Genomic DNA, 15735 nt, shown 5'->3' with positions numbered 1-15735 from the left:
CCTGACAGTCAGAGAAGGAAGAATTCGCTTTTTTTTTTAAACCTCTCTCCAACTTCTTGCTGTGCTAAATGTCATTCTGGGCTCTATAGCATAACCATCCAGGCCACTCCTTTTTCTGCAAGGTGAGGATCAATCATTACAAATCTTGAGAATTCTCCAATTTTTAGGTACCATTTCTGCTATGCATCATTCTAGCAAAATCTCCAGAGTCTCCCTCCTTTCCATGTTTGCCACTCTTCTCTGGCTGGTCTTTTCATTCTTTTCTTTCCCTGTTACCTTTCTTCCCCTAGTTACCTAACCCAGCCATCACCAGACATACTTTCAACTAGTCACCATTTATTCTCTCCAACTGCTCAAACAGAAAAGGGAGAAGGAAAAGGAGATATTCTTAGAACACAAAGATCCAAGAATCTCTATCTTATAAAACACATTCCTCAAAAGCAGCATGGTACAGTGGAAATGGTACTGAATGAGTGCCCAGAACACCTGGATTCTAATTCTAGCTCAGTAATTATTTAACAGCTCATCTTACAATCCTTTGATCTGCCCTTCAAGGCATCCATAATGTAGCCCCATACTACCTGTGCCAGCTTGTACCTGTCACCTAATCGAGTCAGTAGATCTACTATCCCCTGCACAAGCTATGCTTCTTCTTACCTCTGTGTCTTGGTTCATGTCATTCTTCTCACCTGAAATTCCCTTCCCTTTTCACCTGAAATGCCCCCCTTACTCAAATCCTATTCATCCTTCAAGGCCTAGCTTGTATCATATACTTCACGAAATCTTCCTGATAAATCAGACTTCAATGTCTTCCTCTGTCTCTTCCACCTATGATATTGTATCTTTCAGTGGCATAGTTACTGCAGATATAAACATGTATCAAACACAAATAATGATGTATAGTCTATAGCCAGGTATCATTCTTGTCCATTGGAAACAACATTATCACAAGGTTCTTTTGCCTTTCCTAAGGTATTTCTTTTTTTCCCCTAAATGTTTATTTTTTTCTAGTTGCATGTAAAAATAATTTTCAATGCTCATTTTTTTCAAAATTTGAGTTCCACATTTCCTCCCTCCTTTCCCTCCCCGCTAAAAGCAAGCAATTTGATATGTTATACATATGCAAATATAGTCATGCAAAATATATTTCCTTATTAGTTATGCTGTGAAAGAAAACACATTTGGACTCCTCAGTTCTTTCTCTGGAGGTGGATAGCATTTTTCATCCTAAGTCCTTTGGAATTGTCTTGGATCATAGTATTGCTGAGAATAGCTAAATCAGTCACAGTTGATCATTATACAATATTCCTGTTACTACCTACAGTATTCTCCTGGTTCTGCTCACTTTACTTTGTATCAGTTGATGTAAGTCTTTCCAGGTTTTTCTTTATTTCTTAAAGCACAATAGTATTCCATCATAATCATATACCACAACTTGCTTAGCCATTCCCCAATTGATGGGTGTTCCCTCGATTTCCAATTCTTTGTCACCACAAAAAGAGCTGCTATAAATATACTTGTACGTATAGATCTTTCCCTCCCCCCCCTTTTTTTTATCTTTTTGGGATAAAGACCTAGTAATGGTATTGCAGGGTCAAAGGGTATGTAAAGTTTTATGGCCTTCTGGACATAATATCAAATTGTTCTCCCGAATGGTTGGATCAATTCACAACTCCACTGACAATTCATTAGTGTCCCAATTTTCCCACATTCCTTCCAATATTTGTCATTTTCCCTTTCTGACATATTAGCCAATCTAATAGGTATGAGGTAGTACCTCAGAATTGTTTTAATTTGCATTTCCTTAATCAATAGTGATTTAGAGTATTTTTTAATATGACTATAGATAGTTTTGATTTCTTCTTCTGAAAACTGCCTGTTCATATCCTTTGACCATTTATCAGTTGGGGAATGACTTGTATTCTTATAATTTTGACTCAGTTCTCTAAATATTTGAGAAATAGGGCCTTAACAGAGAGATTGCTGTAAAATCTCTGCCTCCCCCCCCAGTTTTCTGCTTTCCTTCTCATCTTGGCTTCATTGGTTTTGTTTGTGCAAAAACAAATTGATTTTATGTAATCAAAATTATTCATTTTAGATTCGTAATGCTCTCTATTTCTTGTCTGAGCATGAATTTTTCCCTTACCCATATGTCTATTTTATGTTTCCCTAAATTGCCCATGGTTGTATCACCTTTTATGTCTAAATAATGTACCAATTTTGACCTTATCTTGGTATATGGTATGAGATACTGATCTATAACTAGTTTTTGCCAAGCTGCTTTCCAATTTTCCCAGCAGTTTTTGTCAAATAATGAGTTCTTGTCCCAAAAGCTTGAATCTTTGGGCTTATCAAACACTGGATTACTACGGTTATTTACTATTGTGTATTGTGTACCTGATCTATTCCACTGACTGCTACTCTGTTTCTTAGCCAGTACCAAATTGTCTTGATGATTACCACTTTATAATACAGTTTGAGACATGGCATGACTAGGCTACCTTTCTTCATTTTTTTTTTTCATTGATTCCCTTGATATTCTTGACCTTTGGTTCTTTCAGATAAATTTTATTATTTTTTCTAGCTCTATAAAATTTTTTTGATAGTTTGATTGGTAAGGCACTGAATAAGTAAATTAAATTAGGTAGAATTGTCATTTTAACTAGAATAGCTTGGCCTACTCAAGAGCAATTGATATTTCTCCAGTTGTTTATGTCTAACTTTATTTGTATGAAAAGTGTTTTGTAATTGTGTTCATGTAGCTCCTGGGTTTGTCTTGACAGGTAGATTCTCAAGTATTTTATTTTATCTACCATTATTTTAAATGGAATTTCTTTTTCTATCCCTTGCTGTTGGACTTCATTGGTAATATGTAGAAATGCTAATGATTTATGTGGGTTTATTTTGTATCCTGCAATTTTCCTAAAGTTGTTAATTATTTCTGCTAATTTTTTTTAAAACTTATTCTCTATAATTCTCCAAATATGCCATCATATCATCTACAAAGATGATGGTTTTGTTTCCTCATTGCCTATTCTAATTCCCTCAATTTCCTTTTCTTCTCTTGTTGCTATAGCTAGCATTTCTAGTACAGTGTTGAATAATAATGGTGATAAAGGACATCCTTGATTAACCCCTGATTTTTTGGTGATGGCTTCTAGCTTATCCTCATTACAGATAGTGCTTGCTGATGATTTTAGATAGACACTACTTATCATTTTAAGGAAAGCTCCATTGATTCCTATGCTTTCTAGTGTTTTCAATGAAATAATTTCAATAGAAATATTTTGTCCAAAGCTTTTTCTGCATCTATTGAGATAACTGTAAGATTTTTGTTGGTTTTCTTATTGATATGGTCAATTATGCTGCTAGTTTTCCTAATATTGAACCAGCCCTGCATTGTTGGTACAAATATCAACTGGTCATGGTGTATGATCATTATGATATGTTGCTGTAATCTCCTTGCTAGCATTTTATTTAAAATTTTTTGCAGCAGTATTCATTAGGGAAATTGGTCTGTAGTTTTCTTTCTCTGTTTTTGCTCTTCCTGGCTTAGGTATCAGCACCACATCTGTATCATAATAGAAACCTTGTAGGACTCCTTCTCTGCCTATTTTCCAAAATAGTTTATATAATATTGGAAGTACTTATTCCTTAAATGTTTGGTAGAATCCACTTGTGAATCCATCTGGTCCTGGGCATTTTTTCTTAGGGCACTCATTGATAGCTTTTTCAATTGCTTTTTCTAATATAGGATAATTTAAGTATTCTATTTCCTCCTCTATTAATCTGAGAAATTTACATTTTTGGAAGTGCTCATCCATTTCACTTAGATTGTCAGATTTATTGGCATATAATTGGGAAAATAGCTCCTAATAATTGCTTTAATTTCACCTTCATTGATGGTGAATTAACCCTTTTCATTTTTGATACTAGTAATTTGTTTTTTAATCAAATGAACCAATGGTTTATCTATTTGATTGAGTTTTTCATAAACCCAGCTCCAAATTTTATTAATTCATTCAATGGTTTTCTTAATTTAAATTTTGTTATTCTCCCCTTGGATTTTCAGGATTTCCAATTTGGTTTCTAATTGGGGATTTTTAATTTGCTCTTTTTCTATTTTTTTAATTGCATGCCCAATTCATTGCCTAACTCTTTCTCTATTTTATTGAGGTAGTGGTGGCTGTTGTCCTTCATAATCAAAGAGGACAAAAATGACATCACTATGTTGGGGTAAAGGTATGGTTGATCAGACTGATATGAGCTTATAAGGCTCTACCACAATTTGGATACAAATAGTTTGTATGAACATTTGGAATGGAGATGTCTCTAAATTTGTAAATCTCACTATTCTTTTGAGCTACTGCAATTCTGCTTTGCTCATAGAGCACAGCTCTTTCTTTCATAAGGGCATGCCGTACTAGATCATACTGTGCCAGTGTCTCCCATGTCTCACAATCAGTTCTAAAGTTCTTCAGAGAGATCTTGAGAGTGTTGTTGTAATGCTTCTTCTGACCTCTGTCTGAGCACTTGCCTTGCGTGAGTTCTCCACAAAACAGACTTTAAGGCAAACGTGCATTTGGCCTTCAAACAATGTGTCCAGTCCATTGGAATTGTGTTCTCTGCAGTAGAGTTTGAATGCTTGGCAGTTCAGCTCAAGGAAGAACCTAAGTGTCTAGTACCTTATCTTACCAGGCGGTATTCAGAATTTTCTAAGACAATTCAAATGGAAGAAATTCAGTGTCCTGTCATGGAGCTGGTATACTGTTCAGATTTCACAGGCATACAACTATGCAGTCAGCACAATGACTCTGTAGACTTTCAGTTTTATAGTTGGTCTATACCTTTTCTCTCTCACACTTTCCTTCGGAACCTCTCAAACATTGAACTAGCTATAGCAATGCATACACCCACCTCCCTGGAAAATATGCTACCAAGATAAGTGAACTTATTCACAACATTTAAAATTTTTCTATTTGCTGTAACTAATGGTTCCACATATGGATGATGTGGTGCTGGCTGGCGGAGAACCTGTTTTCTTGGTGTTAATTGTTAGGCCCAAAGTAGGACAAGTAGTAGAGAATTGATCCATTGATCTATTGTATCTCAGCCTCACAGGCGGTATTGAGTGCACAATCATTGGCAAACAAAAAGTCACACATCAATGCTTCCTCCACTTTAGTCTTGGCTTGTAGCCTTTTCAAGTTAAATAATTTACCATCAGTGTGGTAGCTGACCTTGATGTTGTTTTTGACCTTGTTGAAGTCATCTGATATCACTGAAAACATTATGCTAAAAAGTATGAGGGCAAGCACATAGCCCTGCTTCACTCAATTGGTAACTGGCGAAGCACAAGATCAACACCCATCATCTAGAACCCATGCAAACATGCCTTCACTTGAACTACTGTACAATACTGATGAACTTCTTTGGACAAAAATTTTGCCACAATCTTTCACAAGCCCTTGCAATTGACAATCTCAGAGGCTTTGGTCAGATAAACAAATGTATATAGACCTCTTTTCTGTTCCTGGCATTTCTCCTGAAGCTTTCAGGCAACAAATAACATATCAACTGTTCCACAGCCCTTTCTGGAGCCACATTGGCTCTTGGGACCACCTTCCAGGTGAAGTATCAGCCTATTAAGAAGGATGAACCCTAATGAGGTTAAAAAAAATAATGAAGACCTGGAGACCTTCATCATCAATGTGCTGAAAGTAGGTAAGCTTGTAATTCTGGATGACTTTAATTCTAGAGCAGGGACAGATTATCAGACATGGAAGGGAGTGCTTGGGAGGAATGTGGTCAAAAACATCAATAGCAACAATCACTTAATAGTGAAGACTTATGTGTCTCATGACCTTCTCATCACCAACACTGTCTTCCATTTACCCAAATGCAATAAAACTTTGTGGATGCACCCTGTCAGCAAAGCATTTAATAAACTATGTCATTATAAAGTGAAGAGACTGACAGGATGTGAGAGTAATGAAGGCAATGTATGGCACAAAGCATTGGAACAATCATAGACTTAGCCTCTCCAAGCTAAACATTGGCATTTAACAAAAGTGGTGATCCCAAGGTAAGACAACTGTGCATGAACAATTTGTTGTTAACTTGGAGAGAGAACTGAGCCAACACATGGTTGGCAACAGTGGAACAGAAAAGGAGTGGGCAGCTTTCAGAGATTTGGTGTACAGCACTGCATTTACTCATCTGGATCGGAATACTTGCAAACATCAGGCTTGGTTTAATGAAAACCATAGAGAAATTCAGAAATTACTAAATGAAAAATTAGAACTCCACAGGTTTACTGGTAGGATAGTTCATCTGTCTCTAAGAAGGCAGTATTTAACTCCATCAAAAGTAAAGTGCAAATGAAACTCAGAGAGATGCAGGATTATTGGCTCAGAAAGAAGGCAGATGAAATTCAGTTTTACACTAATGGTAACAATCCAAAGCACTCTTATGATGCCTTGAAAGCTATTCATGAGCCAAAGACCTTTGTTGCACCTCAGCTAGTCAGCCCTGAAGGATCCCCACTGATTAGTGATAAGGACATGGTCTTGGAGAGATGGACTGAACACTTCCATAATGTTCCCAACAGATCATCATCAATCAATGTTGAAGTAATTGACCTCAGATTAAAATCAACACTTCTCTAGCTGGACCTGCTGTGGAAAAAGAGGTTTTGAATGTTATTAGGCTGTTTCTATCACAGCAGAGATTTACAAAGCAGGAGATCCACTGCTCATACAAAGCTCCCTGAAATCTTCTGGTTTATATGACAAGAGAAGGTTATTCCCCCAGGATTTCAAAGATACTTCCATTGTCCATCTCTATAAAAGAAAAGGAAATAGGTTGTCCTGTGACAATCACAATGGGGTATCTCTCTTTATTTAGGCAAGCATTTAAAGATGCAAATTTTTCCTAAGTACTGGTTTGGCTGCATCCCATAAATTTTGGTATGTTGTCTCATTGTTGTCATTATCTTTGATGAAATTATTGATTGTTTCTATGATTTGTTCTTTGACCCACTCATTCTTTAGGATTAGATTGTTTAGTTTCCAATTAGTTTTTAATCTAATTTAGTTTAATTTTTAACTAATTTTAATTGTTGCCATAGCCCTTTATTGAACACAATTTTATTGTAACTTTTATTATTATGATCTGAAAAAGATGTATTTAATTTTTTCTGGATTTAATTGTGAGGTTTGTATAGTCATTTTTTTTTTGTGTAGGTGCTATGTACCACTGAGAAAAGTTATATTCCTTTCTATTCCCATTCAACTTTTTCCGGAGGTCTATCATATCTAACTTTTCTAAAAGTCTATTCATCTCCTTAACTTCTTTCTTGTTTATTTTTTGTTTGGATATATCTACTTCTCAGAGAGGAAAGTTGAAGTTTCCAACTAGTGTAGCTTTATTGTCCATTTCTGGTTGTAACTCATTTAATTTTTCCTTTAAGAATTTGGATACTCTACCATTTAATGTATATATGTTTAGTGTTGATATTACTTCATTGGCTATGGTACCTTTTAGCAAGATGTGGTTTCCTTCCTTATGTCTTTCAATTAGATATATTTTTGCTTTTGCTTTGCCTGAGATCATGATTGCCATCCTTGATTTTTTTTTTTTACTTCACCTGAAACATAATAGATTCTGCTCTGTGTGTGTGTCTCTGTGTTTCAAGTGTGTTTCTTGCAAACAGCATATTGTGGAATCCTGGTTTCAGTCCACTCTGCTATCCATTTCCATTTTGTGGTTGACTTCATCCCATTCGTATTCACAGTTATGATTACTAAGTGTGTATTTCCCTGCATTTTATTTTTCCTCTTTTATTCTTCTCTTTTTCTCCTTTCACTCTGTTCCTTCTCAGAAGTGTTTTGCTTTTGACCACTGCCTCCCCCAATGTATCCTTCCTCTTACCAGTCTCCCCCTTCTAGTTCCTCCCTCCCCTTCTACTTCCCTGTAGGGTAAGATAGAATTCTGTATCCAGTTGGGTGTGTATATTATTCCCTCTCTGAGTTAATTCTGATGAGAATAGGTTTCAAGCATTGCCCACCCCCCCATCTTCCCCTGCATTGCAAAAGCTTTTTTTGCATCTTTTTTACATGAGATAATTTACCCCATTCTACTTCTCTCTTTCCCCTTCTCCCAGTGCATTCCTTTTCTCACCCCTTAATTTTATTTTTTTGGATGTCATTCCATCATAGTCAACTCACACTCATGCCCTCTGTTTATGTATGCTCTTTCTAACTGCCCTAATAATGATTAAGTTCTTAGGAGTTATATTATTATCTAACCTTTTTATGCTACTCTTGAGTCTTGTATTTGAAAGTCAAATTTTCTATTCAGCTCTGGTCTCTTCATCAGGAATGCTTGAAAAGTCTTCTATTTCATTAAATATCCATTTTCTCCCTCGACCCACCCCCAAAGGATTATAGTCAGTTATGATTGTAATCCTAGCTCCTTTGCCCTCTGGAATATCATATTCCAAGATCCCCAATCCTTTAATGTAGAAGCTGTTATCCTGACTGTGTCTAAACAATATTTGAATTGTTTCTTTCTGGCTACTTGCAATATTTTCTCCTTGACCTGGCAGCTCTGGAATTTGGTTTTAATATTCCTGGGAGTTTTCATTTTGCGATCTCTTTCAGGAGGTGATCAGTGGATTCTTTCAATGTCTATTTTACTCTCTGGTTCTAGGATATCAGGATAGTTTTTCTTGATAATTTCTTGAAAGATGATGTCTAGGCTCTTTTTTATTATTGTTGTTCATGGCTTCCAGGTAGTCCAATAATTCTTAAAATATCTCTTCTTGATCTATTTTCCAGATGAGTTTTTTTTTCTAATGAGATATTTCACATTTTCCCCTTTTTTTATTTTTGTGTTATTGATTCTTGATGTCTCATAGAGTAATTAGTTTTCATTTGCCCAATTCTAATTTTTAAGGAATTATTTTCTTCAGTAAAATTTTGTAGCTCCTTTTCCATTTGGCCATTTGCATTGGCACAGAGTATGTATTTGTGTGTGTGTGTGTGTGTGTGTGTCTGTGTGTGTGTGTCTGTGTGCATGGTTCATAGATATCAACCACTTGTGTGACATTGAACGAGTCACAACCTCTTAGTGTCACAACCTGCCTCCCCCCAGCTCTTCAACTACCTCTTGACTTGTAGGGGAACAGAGATCTTGTCAAACAAATTGTTGGGCCAACCTAAGAGAATAATAGGGAAACATAATGTCCCTGTATCTTTTAGATCCCCAACATATCAGCCATGAAAAGAGTAGAACTTTGGTATCTTGAGGGTTTGGGCCAAGTATGCCATATGCCATAACAGAGAGTTTCCCCATCTATAAAATGAAATAAGTTGAATCACGTGGCCTCTGAGTTCCCTTTGAATTCTACATCTATGGGCCTATGAGCTGACAACAGTCTAATCTAAATATTGCCTCTTTCATGAAGCCAGCCATGATTCTCATATATACTTTGTGGTGTAGAATTCCCCCCACCCACCCAAATACATGTTAACTAGCATTTTGCTTTACACCTCTCTAATGCATTTATGATAGAACATTGTATAATATTTTTTTTCTCAATCCTCTGCTAGATCTTAGACTCTATGAGGATAGGGACCATGCTGTGGTTAAGCTTACCTCCTCCCTCAGTCCCTAAGGCCACTGGGCTCTCACACAGTAGATACTTATTAAATATTTATTGAGGTTTTTTTTTTAATTCCCACATACTTCACAGTTTACCCGTTTAGAAGGAGAAAGAGAATCTAAGCTCCTTGGACAGCACATACCCACACACCATATTCCACCAGTTCCTGAGAATAACACCATGTTTTTATCTTCAAATGAATTATCAGTAGGTGCTTTGCACTATGCCTGCACATACTAGGTGCTTAATAAATCTTTGTTCCTTCATCCACCTTATCCTATTGTTGCAAAGAGTCATTTCCCACCTCCTGTTCTGCACCCACTCTCACTAGCCAGATAGCTCAAATTCTCTCAGCCAACTCTTACAACTTTAATGCTCTTTAATGCCATAAAACATTGCACTTAGCTTCATTTAAATTGGCACTGGGTGTGTGAGCAGTTTCTCAAATCTAATTATACCTTCTTCTCTTGTTCTTGCCAATGAATGAGTTATCTTTCTGGTCTTTTCTAAACATTGACTATCACGGAAATGAACCTAATATCTGTCAAAATCCTGGACTAGTAGGTCCCAGTTTGTCTAGGGCCCATGGATATTTCAAGAAGCTCTCTGTCTTGGCCTGTTTTTCAAGGGAGAATGAGAATGGGGGGGGATTGGAGAGGGAAGGAGGGACAAAAGAAGAGAGAAAGAAAAACAGAGACACACAGAGAGGTAGAGAAAAAAAGTTACTTTGTATCCTTTGTCTCCAGTAGAACAAAAGGTCTTTGACTTTGAGCTCAGTTGTTTCATTTCATTTTATAAAGCAAGTGTAACTCTTATATAGCAACATTGTGGCTAAGAAGAAGAGGAAATTTAAAGTATTTCTAAGACTGGGCAACAATTCATCTTTGCTGGGAAAGAAACTCAAGTTTGATTTAAAAGTCTTCCAAATATCTCCCCCCTAAGTAGAGTTCCAGAAGAGGCCTAGGGTCTTCTGATTCCCCCCCACCCCAGCTCTTCAACTCCCTCTTGAGTTGTAGGGAAATAGAGATCTTGTCAAACAAATTGTTAGGCCAACCTAAGAGAATAAAGGAAACATAATGGTCCACGTATCTTTTAGTTCCCTAATATACCAGCCATGAAAAGAGCAGAACTTTGGTATCTTGAGGGTTTCGGACAAGTACATCATCTCACATCACAGAGAGTTTAATATTTTTAATATTAAAAATGTACACTTAAAAAATTTTAAAGCATTCTTCATTGTTCCTCCCACTCCATGCTCCTATGCAGCTATTACCTGACTGAAATCTAGTCCTAACTGTGACCACAGGATGGGGAGGGGTTAAGAATTTCCTGCATTTTCTATTGATCCCTATTGTCCAAGAAGCCAACAGCTACACTCTTTGTAACTCTGGAACAATTAACTGAGGATGGCATAGGACCTAGTCTTTGAAGAGACAGTTGGAAGACCCCCCCAAAATATCATAAGCAAACTTCATGGATTGCTTTTTTTTACACTTATTTTCAGATGTCCTGGCATAGAAGTTAACTTTGAACTCTGGGCTCATCTCTGAGGATAGAGGAACTGAGATCTCATAGGGAATAATGGGAGCTTCTTATCTTCACAATGGTACTTACTTTCTGGATTTTAGTCTAGCACAGAAATGGGAATCCACTCAGTAAGTGATAAAGCTGAGGGACAAACTTAACTCTCCTGCTTGTAATTAGATCTATTCGGAGAAAACTGACTCCTAGGTTTTGATGGGAGATGGAATTATCACTTAAAAAAACACACACACACAAAAGGGTGCTTAGATGGAATTTGAAGTTCTGGTGGTTTAAATACCTACAGAAAATAGATACTTAGCAGGAGTGAGTGTTCTAATAGAAGCTATGAGCCAGAGTCAGGCCTTGGAGGTCAACAAGGAGACTGTGAATAGGGCAGGGGGAAAAAAAATCAAAAGTGCTATCTGGTTCATTCCCAAAATTTCCCAAGGACCTAGAACTTCACAAATGTGTGTCCGGTGGGGGGGGGGGAGGCTTACATTATACTCCTCCCAAACCACTGCCACATATAGAAATCTACTTCTTCCCAAAAGCATACATTGAAAAGTTGGGTGACACTTAATAATTTTGCTAGCTTAACAAGAGATCAGTTTTTCTAAGACAGATGCCAGCTAGACCAGGAGATAGAGTAAATTTACAGTATTTCATTAGTTTTCTTCGTAGTATCTTCTGTATGATGAAGGAACATGAAAAGTTGTAAGGAACCACAAATCCTTATCCTTCTTTCCACACTTCCCTAAATAATGTATGTGAATGATTTCATCTTGACAATATTAGTTACCAGCAGAAGGACTAGTGGCTTGAGAGGCCAAAAAAAAAATTGTCAGGTGTGGAGACAATGACTTTGTATAAGTATTGTATAGAGTGTAGCATTGTATGGAGTAAAAGCTATTAAAATTCAAAATTGCACTAGCACTTTTGGGACACCCTGTGCCATCTACTTTATCTACAGCAAAATGTAGAACCTAAAATTTATCAAATACGTAGTTTTTTGTTTTGTTTTGTTTTGTTTTTTAACCCATGGGAACTAGTTGTATTCCTCTCTGCAAAGATTGTAAGCTCCCAGACAACAAAGACTAATTTATTTTTGCTTTTAGTATCCCCAGAACCTGGCATGGAGAATTGAATATGCTAAGTGCCTTATGCATGTAAAATAAAGTTCAATGAATAAGGGCATTTTGCTTCTTGGGCCATATATAGTAAGTATTGTTGTCTTTATATGTTTTGCGCACAGCACTGTTGGTAAAAAAAAAAATTAAATGAATACATGTAGATATTACACATCAATAGTTTGAGATACAAAGTATCCTGAAAAAGGGATTGGTTTTGTTTGTTGCTTTTTTTCCCCTTCATATGGGAAGTTGAGAAAAATACAAGTGTTTTATATCTTAGACTATTGATATCTAAATACAAGTCCTAAATAACAGTTTCTGAAGGAAAAGGGCTCGTCCGGGATTTGAACCCGGGACCTCTCGCACCCTAAGCGAGAATCATACCCCTAGACCAACGAGCCACGCCTGTGTAACGGTCAGGATCTTCTAAATTCAGAGAGAAGTTTTCAGCCACGTTAAACTTTTTTGATTTAGAGATTATTTTAAAATACTTAGAGACTGGGAGCCCCCTACTGGACAAAATAAATCTCTGAAATTTAGCCCCATTCAACCAAACTTTTCGTGTTCATAAACTTCCCAAATTATGATTTCTTTCCCCCACTGCTTGTTTTTTTTTTAACTCTGTCAACATTCTAACACGAACTCTTTCAACCACTTGTCCCCGTATGAAAGCTACTCTACAGTTGTGAATGCCAAACAAAACGAATTAGGAACCTAGTCCAAAAGTTGTGTAGGTGCAGAAAATTAAGCTATGGTACTTTAGATTGCAGCACTGTGGCCGAGGGATCGAAGGCGCTTGATCAAAGCCTGCTTGAGAGCTTGGACTAGAATAATACTACTCTGTTAGGTTTTAGAGCCTCAACCATTCGAGACTCCTTGGGATTTTATCAATTATTACCTTCAATGAAGGTCTCTTCTTCTCACTGCCTTGTGTGTCAGGGTGTATTAGCGGAACTCAAGCTATGGCATATATCAGCAAATTGGAGAGTAAAGACTTTTCAAGCTTGTCAAAAAAGATGCCCAAATCTCTGCAAATAAATCAAAAAACTGATCATTAAGCTATCTGCTGAGACTTGTAGAGTCTGTACTCTCACACGGACAAAATCGTTGATATTTTGAAACTGGGCTCCCGACTTAACAAGATCTGTTAACCCCCACAGTTAAGCTTAAAGTTTTCATCCAGGCTCCAGCGCAGGTTTGTGGTAAGGGCCTGAGGACTGTGGCTGTAGAGAATGGTTAGGCCACCAGGAACGTAGGACCATGTGTATCAAGTCATAGTAACCATTTGCCTAGAACCAGTTCAGAATTTGGAACTGAAAAAGGAGGAAGAAGAGTATTGGTAGAATGAGTGCTCAGAGTCCTAGAAAATCCAAATTTGTGGACTTCCTAATGGTGGGATTGTTTGAAGTATTTAGGGAGCAGATTCAGGCACGCTTCAAATTAGATGATACAGGGACTGAAATAAGAAAGATTGGCCTGCCCTGCAACGCCATTTCGGAGTGGTAATCCGTATTTCTCTCTACCTAATTTGATTACTTCCCCTTCCACCATCACCTTTCCTCTTCATTATTCCCAATCTGAGAAGAAAATTTGGAGTTCCATAGAACAGATATAGAGAGTCTCTCTCCCTCACTTATTTTCTTTTTCTCTTTTCTCATTTCCAAATTCATATTCTTTCTATCCTGTGTTCCACTTGCTGTTAATCTCCCCCTTCTTAAAACATCCCTATTTTGGTTGAGAAAGCCACCATTCTTGCAGCCTCCAAAATTTGAAACCTCAGAATTATCTTTGACCTTTTTTTCATTTTCAATGAACATCCTCCCAGCATCCAATCAGTTGCCAACTCGTGTCAATTCTCCCCCTTCTTAAAACATCCCTATTTTGGTTGAGAAAGCCACCATTCTTGCAGCCTCCAAAATTTGAAACCTCAGAATTATCTTTGACCTTTTTTTCATTTTCAATGAACATCCTCCCAGTATCCAATCAGTTGCCAACTCGTGTCAATTCTACCGGCGCATCTCTCTCCCTCCCCCCCTTGTGTGTATGTTTCTTTCCGTGCTTGTGTGTGTGTGTATGTGTGTGTGTGTCCACTAAATTTGACTTTTTTCCTCCCCGCTTGTTACTGCTTTATGAAGAAGTTCTGCTGAGGCAGCTAGATGGCGCAGTGGATAGAGCACCGGCCCTGAATTCAGGAGGACCCGAGTTCAAATGCAACCTCAGACACACAACATATGTGATCTGTGTGACCCTGGGCAAGTCACTTTACCCCATTGCCTAGTCAAAAGAAAAAACAACAAAAATACAAAAAAAAAGAAGTAGTGTTTGTAATCTACCACCACCCTCTTCTATAAAATAATACAAATGAGTTTATATTCTAAGTAGTGTTTCTCTTATATTTTCATACATCTGGACTTGACAAGAAGATAATATATTTGCTAGCAAAGACAGTTTTTAAGCTCTTTTGTCCTCTTTGTAGAATTCATTTTTATTTGTTAAACTTCCTTTAAAAATTATGCTAATATATATCTGTCTGTTCTTTTATCTGTTAACAGCATACAACAGATTAGAGCTATTTTAATTGCATAATAAGTGTTCTTGCCTTTATTTCTTCTTCTAATTTGAAACTTAGTTTTTATCTTTTCCCCACAATTTCAAGGTACTTAGCAGATTTCAAAATAGCTCCCACAACAATAATGAGTCATTTCCTTTCTATTAAGATGTATGCAATTTCATTTTTGTGATGCTATTCAGTGTTTACCATGGCCAGTACCATTTAAATATCTTGTTGAGGAAATTACTTACAATATATAGCATAAAGTTTCTAGGGAGTTTGCAAGCCTTTGTAGCCTGTTGTTTCTTATTCCACAGCCATCTTTCCCCCCCTTATCCCCATAGCCATACTTTATTCTCTTCCACTCCCCCTCCCCCATGCTTACCTTTGCATTGAAGTCACCAAGTATTAAAATACACGTTGATTTAGTAGGATTTTATGGAGTTGTTCACAGAATCATTTACTTCCTCATTCTCTGCAACAAATATGAGAATAAACTGTCATTATCTTCATGGTGGCCTTCATTCAACATTCACTCAAAAAGGTTTTATTAAGCATGAATTATATGTCAATATTATACTAGGCCTGGGAATACAAAAACAAACCAAAAAGTAGTCTTTGCACTTAAGGAAGTTTACAATCTATTGGGGATAAAGTGGAAGACGCAGAAAAGTTTTCAATCTGGGAGATTCAACATTAAGGACAAAACAGAACTTCACAGGAATATGAACTTGGGGCCTTACCCTAAATGAAAAATGACACCTCTAGAACACCAAATCTAATTCCCACCACACAAAACTAATTATGAGTAATATCTATCATGAGGTAATTCTGGTTCAGATGTGTGTTTTCCTTCTTTTCTG

General features: G+C 36.9%; 1 non-coding gene across 1 annotated transcript; it reads right to left on the bottom strand.

Annotated features, from left to right (window-relative positions):
* Positions 1-12650: 12650 nt before the first annotated feature.
* On the bottom strand, positions 12651-12722 carry TRNAP-AGG (transfer RNA proline (anticodon AGG)). The gene has a single exon. It is a non-coding gene; the product is annotated as a tRNA-Pro (tRNA).
* Positions 12723-15735: the final 3013 nt, after the last annotated feature.

The sequence above is a fragment of the Phascolarctos cinereus genome, unplaced genomic scaffold (assembly GCF_003287225.1).
Source record: "Phascolarctos cinereus isolate Bilbo 61053 unplaced genomic scaffold, phaCin_HiC Scaffold_3;HRSCAF=262, whole genome shotgun sequence".
NCBI lineage: Eukaryota > Metazoa > Chordata > Mammalia > Diprotodontia > Phascolarctidae > Phascolarctos > Phascolarctos cinereus.
Note: the sequence above shows the minus strand (reverse complement) of the source record. Positions and strands in the feature narration are given on the sequence as shown.